We start from the raw sequence: 8,723 nt of genomic DNA, 5'->3' as shown, positions 1-8,723 counted from the left end.
CATTTCATGCTCTTCATATTTTTCAGACCGTTTCTTGCTCCTCATATTTATCACACCTTTCTATGCTCTTCATAATTTTCACACCGTTTCATGCTCTTCATTTTTTCACACCTTTTCAGGCTCCTCATATTTTTGAGACCTTTTCATGCTCTTCGTATTTTTCACACTTTTTAATGCTCCTCCTGTTTTCCAGACCTTTTCATGCTCCTCGTATTTTTCAGACCTTTTCATGCTCCTCGTATTTTTGACACCTTTTCATGGTCCTCATATTTTTCAGACCTTTTCATGCTCCTCATATTTTTCAGACCTTTTCATTCTCCTAGAATTTTTCAGATCTTTTCATGCTCCTAGTATTTTTCAGACCTTTTCATGGTCCTCGTATATTTCAGACTCTTCGTACTCCTCGGATTTTTCACACCTTTTCATGCTCCTCGTATTTTTCCACACATTTTCATGCTCTTCGTGTTTTTCACACCTATTCATGCTCCTCGTGTTTTTCACACCTTTTCATGCTCCTCATATTTTTCAAACCTTTCCATGCTCCTCGTGTTTTCCAGACCTTTTCATGCTCCTCGGATTTTTCACACCTTTTCATGCTCCTCGTTTTTTTCACACATGTTCATGCTCTTCGTGTTTTTCACACCTATTCATGCTCCTCGTGTTTTTCACACCTTTTCATGCTCCTCGTATTTTTCACACCTTTTCATGCTCTTCGTATTTTTCAACCCTTTTCATGCTCTTTGAATTTTTCATACAATTTCATACTCTTCGTGTTTTTCACACATTTTCATGCTCTTCGTGTTTTTCACACATTTTCATGCTCTTCGTGTTTTTTACACTCTTTCATGGTCCTCATATTTTTCAAACCTTTTCGTGCTCTTAGTATTTTTCACACCTTTTCATGGTCCTCGTATATTTCAGACCTTTTCGTGCTCCTCGCATTTTTCACACCTTTTCATGCTCTTCGAATTTTTCACACATTTTCATGCACTTCGTTTTATCCACAACTTTTCATGCTGCTCGTGTTTTTCACACCATTTCATGCTCTTCCTATTTTTCAGACCGTTTCATGCTCCTCCTATTTATCACACCTTTCCATGCTCTTCATAATTTTCACACCGTTTCATGCTCTTCATATTTTCACACCGTTTCATGCTCTTCATATTTTTCAGACCTTTTCATGCTCCTCGTATTTTGCCCACTGTTTCACGTTCTTCGTGTTTTCACACCATTTCAAGCCCTTTGTATTTTTCTCACCTTTTCGTGCTCTTCATATTGTTCACACCTTTTCATGCTCCAAGTAATTTTTAGACCTTTTCATGCTCCTCGTGTTTTTCAGAACTTTTCATGCTCCTCGTATTTTTCAGACCTTTTCATGCTCCTCGTATTTTTCCGACCTTTTCATGCTCCTCATATTTTTCAGAACTTTTCATGCTCCTGGTATTTTTCAGACCTTTGGACGCTCCTTGTATTTTTCAGACCTTTTCGGGCTCCTCCTATTTTCAGGCCTTTTCGTGCTCCTCGTATGTTTCACACCTTTTCATGCTCCTCATATATTTCACAACTTTTTATGCTCTTCATATTTTTTACATATTTCATGCTCATCATATTTTTCATACCATTTCATGCTACTCATATTTTTCACATCTTTTCATGCTCCTCATATTTTTGACACCTTTTAAAGGTCATCATATTTTTCTACCGTTTCATGCTGTTGATATTTTCACACGGTTTCATGCTCCTCGTATTTTTCAGACCTTTTCATGCTCCTACTATTTTTCCTACCTTTTCATGCTCCTCGTATTTTTCGCACATTTTCTTTCTCATCGTATTTTTCACACCTTTTCATGCTCCTCGGATTTGTGACACCTTTAATGCTCCTCGTATTTTTCACACCTTTATATGCTCTTCGTATTTTCAATCCTTTTCATGCTCTTCGAATTTTTCACACATTTTCATGCACTTCGTGTTTTCCACATTTTTTCATGCTGCTCGTGTTTTTCACACCATTTCATGCTCTTCATATTTTTAACACCGTTTCATGCTCTTCATATTTTCACACTGTTTCATGCTCCTCATATTTTTCACACCTTTTCATGCTCCTCGTATTTTTCACACCCATTCATGCTCCTTGTATTTTTCAGACCTTTTCATGCTCTTCGTATTTTTCACACCTTTTCATGCTCCTCATATTTTTGAAACCTTTTCATGTTCCTCATATTTATCACACCGTTTCATACTCCTCATATTTTTCACACCTTTTCATGTTCCTCGTATTTTTCAAACCTTTTCATGCTCCTCATATTTTTCAGACATTTTCATGCTCCTAGTATTGTTCACACCTTTTCATGCTCCTCGTTTTTTTCACACCTTTTCATATTCCTCGTATTTTTCACACCTTTTCATGCTCCTCGTATTTTTCACCCCGTTTCATGCTCTTCATATTTTTCAAACCATTTCATGCTCTTCGTATTTTTCACACCTTTTCATGATCTTTGTATATTTCACACCTTTTCATGCTCTTCGTTTTTTTCACACCGTTTCATGTTCTTCATATTTTTCACACAGTTTCATGCTCTTCATATTTTCACACCTTTTCATGCTCTTCATATTTTTCACACTTTTTCATGCTTTTCATATTTTTCATACAGTTTCATGCTCTTCATAATTTTCACACCTTTTCTTGCTCTTCATATTTTTCACTCCGTTCTATGCTCCTCATATTTTCAGACCTTTTCATGCTCCTCATATTTTCACACCGTTTCATGCTCTTTGTATTTTTCACACATTTTCATGCTCTTTGTATTTTTCAGACATTTTCATGCTCTTGGTAATTTTTCACACCTTTTCATGCTTTTCGTAATTTTTCACACCTTTTCATGCTCTTCATATATTTCACACCTTTTCTTGCTCTTCGTATTTTTCACACCGTTTCATGCTCTTCAGATTTTTCACACCTTTTCATGCTCTTCATATTTTTCACACCTTTTCATGCTCTTCATATTTTTCACACGTTTTCATGCTTTTCATATTTTTCACACAGTTTCATGCTCTTCGTATTTTTCACACCTTTTCATGCTCTTCATATTTTTCAAACCTTTTCATGCTTTTTGAATTTTTCATACATTTTCATGGTCTTCGTGTTTTTCACACATTTTCATGCTCTTCGTATTTTTTACACTTTTTCATGGTCCTCATATTTTTCAAAACTTTTCATGCTCATCATAGTTTTCACACCTTTTCATGGTCCTCGTATATTTCAGACCTTTTCGTGCTCCTCGGATTTTTCACACCTTTTCATGCTCTTCGAATTTTTCACACATTTTCATGCACTTCGTTTTATCCACAACTTTTCATGCTGCTAGTGTTTTTCACACCATTTCATGCTCTTCATATTTTTCAGACCGTTTCTTGCTCCTCATATTTATCACACCTTTCTATGCTCTTCATAATTTTCACACCGTTTCATGCTCTTCATTTTTTCACACCTTTTCAGGCTCCTCATATTTTTGAGACCTTTTCATGCTCTTCGTATTTTTCACACTTTTTAATGCTCCTCCTGTTTTCCAGACCTTTTCATGCTCCTCGTATTTTTCAGACCTTTTCATGCTCCTCGTATTTTTGACACCTTTTCATGGTCCTCATATTTTTCAGACCTTTTCATGCTCCTCATATTTTTCAGACCTTTTCATTCTCCTAGAATTTTTCAGATCTTTTCATGCTCCTAGTATTTTTCAGACCTTTTCATGGTCCTCGTATATTTCAGACTCTTCGTACTCCTCGGATTTTTCACACCTTTTCATGCTCCTCGTATTTTTCCACACATTTTCATGCTCTTCGTGTTTTTCACACCTATTCATGCTCCTCGTGTTTTTCACACCTTTTCATGCTCCTCATATTTTTCAAACCTTTCCATGCTCCTCGTGTTTTCCAGACCTTTTCATGCTCCTCGGATTTTTCACACCTTTTCATGCTCCTCGTTTTTTTCACACATGTTCATGCTCTTCGTGTTTTTCACACCTATTCATGCTCCTCGTGTTTTTCACACCTTTTCATGCTCCTCGTATTTTTCACACCTTTTCATGCTCTTCGTATTTTTCAACCCTTTTCATGCTCTTTGAATTTTTCATACAATTTCATACTCTTCGTGTTTTTCACACATTTTCATGCTCTTCGTGTTTTTCACACATTTTCATGCTCTTCGTGTTTTTTACACTCTTTCATGGTCCTCATATTTTTCAAACCTTTTCGTGCTCTTAGTATTTTTCACACCTTTTCATGGTCCTCGTATATTTCAGACCTTTTCGTGCTCCTCGCATTTTTCACACCTTTTCATGCTCTTCGAATTTTTCACACATTTTCATGCACTTCGTTTTATCCACAACTTTTCATGCTGCTCGTGTTTTTCACACCATTTCATGCTCTTCCTATTTTTCAGACCGTTTCATGCTCCTCCTATTTATCACACCTTTCCATGCTCTTCATAATTTTCACACCGTTTCATGCTCTTCATATTTTCACACCGTTTCATGCTCTTCATATTTTTCAGACCTTTTCATGCTCCTCGTATTTTGCCCACTGTTTCACGTTCTTCGTGTTTTCACACCATTTCAAGCCCTTTGTATTTTTCTCACCTTTTCGTGCTCTTCATATTGTTCACACCTTTTCATGCTCCAAGTAATTTTTAGACCTTTTCATGCTCCTCGTGTTTTTCAGAACTTTTCATGCTCCTCGTATTTTTCAGACCTTTTCATGCTCCTCGTATTTTTCAGACCTTTACATGCTCCTCGTATTTTTCACACATTTTCATGCTCTTCGTGTTTTTCACACCTATTCATGCTCCTTGTGTTTTTAACATCTTTTCATGCTCCTCGTGTTTTGCAGAGCTTTTCATGCTCCTCGTATTTTTCAGACCTTTTCATGTTCCTCGTATTTTTGACACCTTTTCATGCTCCTCATATTTTTCACAACTTTTCATGCTCCTGGTATTTTTCAGACCTTTGGACGCTCCTTGTATTTTTCAGACCTTTTCGGGCTCCTCCTATTTTCAGGCCTTTTCGTGCTCCTCGTATGTTTCACACCTTTTCATGCTCCTCATATATTTCACAACTTTTTATGCTCTTCATATTTTTTACATATTTCATGCTCATCATATTTTTCATACCATTTCATGCTACTCATATTTTTCACATCTTTTCATGCTCCTCATATTTTTGACACCTTTTAAAGGTCATCATATTTTTCTACCGTTTCATGCTGTTGATATTTTCACACGGTTTCATGCTCCTCGTATTTTTCAGACCTTTTCATGCTCCTACTATTTTTCCTACCTTTTCATGCTCCTCATATTTTTCGCACATTTTCTTTCTCATCGTATTTTTCACACCTTTTCATGCTCCTCGGATTTGTGACACCTTTAATGCTCCTCGTATTTTTCACACCTTTATATGCTCTTCGTATTTTCAATCCTTTTCATGCTCTTCGAATTTTTCACACATTTTCATGCACTTCGTGTTTTCCACATTTTTTCATGCTGCTCGTGTTTTTCACACCATTTCATGCTCTTCATATTTTTAACACCGTTTCATGCTCTTCATATTTTCACACTGTTTCATGCTCCTCATATTTTTCACACCTTTTCATGCTCCTCGTATTTTTCACACCCATTCATGCTCCTTGTATTTTTCAGACCTTTTCATGCTCTTCGTATTTTTCACACCTTTTCATGCTCCTCATATTTTTGAAACCTTTTCATGTTCCTCATATTTATCACACCGTTTCATACTCCTCATATTTTTCACACCTTTTCATGTTCCTCGTATTTTTCAAACCTTTTCATGCTCCTCATATTTTTCAGACATTTTCATGCTCCTAGTATTGTTCACACCTTTTCATGCTCCTCGTTTTTTTCACACCTTTTCATATTCCTCGTATTTTTCACACCTATTCATGCTCCTTGTATTTTTCAGACCTTTTCGTGCTCTTCATATTTTTCACAGCATTTCATGCTTTCGCATTTTTAACACCGTTTCATGCTCCTCGTATTTTTCACACCTTGTCATGCACTTTGTATTTTTCAAACCTTTTCATGCTCTTTGTATTTTTCACAACTTTTCATGCTTTTCATAATTTTTCACACCTTTTCATTGTCTTCGTATATTTCACACCAGTCATGCTCTTTGTATTTTTCACACCTTTTCAAGCTCTTCATACTTTTAAAACCATTTCATGCTCTTCATATTTTTCACAACTTTTCATGCTCTTCATATTTTTTACATATTTCATGCTTCTCATATTTTTCATACCATTTCATGCTCCTCATATTTTTCACATCTTTTCATGCTCCTCATATTTTTGACACCTTTTGAAGTCTTCATATTTTTCACACCGTTTCATGCTCTTTATATTTTCACAGCGTTTCATGTTCCTCGTATTTTTCAGACCTTTTCATGCTCCTACTCTTTTTCCCACCTGTTCATGCTCCTTGTATTTTTAGCACATTTTCTTTCTCATCGTATTTTTCACACCTTTTCATGATCCTCGTATTTTTCACACCTTTAATGCTCCTCGTATTTTTCACACATGTTCATGCTCTTCGTGTTTTTCACACCTTTTCATGCTCCTCGTGTTTTTCACACCTTTTCATGCTCCTCGTATTTTTCACACCTTTTCATGCTCTTCGTATTTTTCAACCCTTTTCATGCTCTTTGAATTTTTCATACAATTTCATACTCTTCGTGTTTTTCACACATTTTCATGCTCTTCGTGTTTTTCACACATTTTCATGCTCTTCGTGTTTTTTACACTCTTTCATGGTCCTCATATTTTTCAAACCTTTTCGTGCTCTTAGTATTTTTCACACCTTTTCATGGTCCTCGTATATTTCAGACCTTTTCGTGCTCCTCGCATTTTTCACACCTTTTCATGCTCTTCGAATTTTTCACACATTTTCATGCACTTCGTTTTATCCACAACTTTTCATGCTGCTCGTGTTTTTCACACCATTTCATGCTCTTCCTATTTTTCAGACCGTTTCATGCTCCTCCTATTTATCACACCTTTCCATGCTCTTCATAATTTTCACACCGTTTCATGCTCTTCATATTTTCACACCGTTTCATGCTCTTCATATTTTTCAGACCTTTTCATGCTCCTCGTATTTTGCCCACTGTTTCACGTTCTTCGTGTTTTCACACCATTTCAAGCCCTTTGTATTTTTCTCACCTTTTCGTGCTCTTCATATTGTTCACACCTTTTCATGCTCCAAGTAATTTTTAGACCTTTTCATGCTCCTCGTGTTTTTCAGAACTTTTCATGCTCCTCGTATTTTTCAGACCTTTTCATGCTCCTCGTATTTTTCAGACCTTTACATGCTCCTCGTATTTTTCACACATTTTCATGCTCTTCGTGTTTTTCACACCTATTCATGCTCCTTGTGTTTTTAACATCTTTTCATGCTCCTCGTGTTTTGCAGAGCTTTTCATGCTCCTCGTATTTTTCAGACCTTTTCATGTTCCTCGTATTTTTGACACCTTTTCATGCTCCTCATATTTTTCAGAACTTTTCATGCTCCTGGTATTTTTCAGACCTTTGGACGCTCCTTGTATTTTTCAGACCTTTTCGGGCTCCTCCTATTTTCAGGCCTTTTCGTGCTCCTCGTATGTTTCACACCTTTTCATGCTCCTCATATATTTCACAACTTTTTATGCTCTTCATATTTTTTACATATTTCATGCTCATCATATTTTTCATACCATTTCATGCTACTCATATTTTTCACATCTTTTCATGCTCCTCATATTTTTGACACCTTTTAAAGGTCATCATATTTTTCTACCGTTTCATGCTGTTGATATTTTCACACGGTTTCATGCTCCTCGTATTTTTCAGACCTTTTCATGCTCCTACTATTTTTCCTACCTTTTCATGCTCCTCGTATTTTTCGCACATTTTCTTTCTCATCGTATTTTTCACACCTTTTCATGCTCCTCGGATTTGTGACACCTTTAATGCTCCTCGTATTTTTCACACCTTTATATGCTCTTCGTATTTTCAATCCTTTTCATGCTCTTCGAATTTTTCACACATTTTCATGCACTTCGTGTTTTCCACATTTTTTCATGCTGCTCGTGTTTTTCACACCATTTCATGCTCTTCATATTTTTAACACCGTTTCATGCTCTTCATATTTTCACACTGTTTCATGCTCCTCATATTTTTCACACCTTTTCATGCTCCTCGTATTTTTCACACCCATTCATGCTCCTTGTATTTTTCAGACCTTTTCATGCTCTTCGTATTTTTCACACCTTTTCATGCTCCTCATATTTTTGAAACCTTTTCATGTTCCTCATATTTATCACACCGTTTCATACTCCTCATATTTTTCACACCTTTTCATGTTCCTCGTATTTTTCAAACCTTTTCATGCTCCTCATATTTTTCAGACATTTTCATGCTCCTAGTATTGTTCACACCTTTTCATGCTCCTCGTTTTTTTCACACCTTTTCATATTCCTCGTATTTTTCACACCTATTCATGCTCCTTGTATTTTTCAGACCTTTTCGTGCTCTTCATATTTTTCACAGCATTTCATGCTTTCGCATTTTTAACACCGTTTCATGCTCCTCGTATTTTTCACACCTTGTCATGCACTTTGTATTTTTCAAACCTTTTCATGCTCTTTGTATTTTTCACAACTTTTCATTGTCTTCGTATATTT

The sequence above is a fragment of the Dama dama genome, unplaced genomic scaffold (assembly GCF_033118175.1).
Source record: "Dama dama isolate Ldn47 unplaced genomic scaffold, ASM3311817v1 ptg000051l, whole genome shotgun sequence".
Lineage (NCBI taxonomy): Eukaryota > Metazoa > Chordata > Mammalia > Artiodactyla > Cervidae > Dama > Dama dama.
This window is presented reverse-complemented; position numbering follows the sequence as displayed.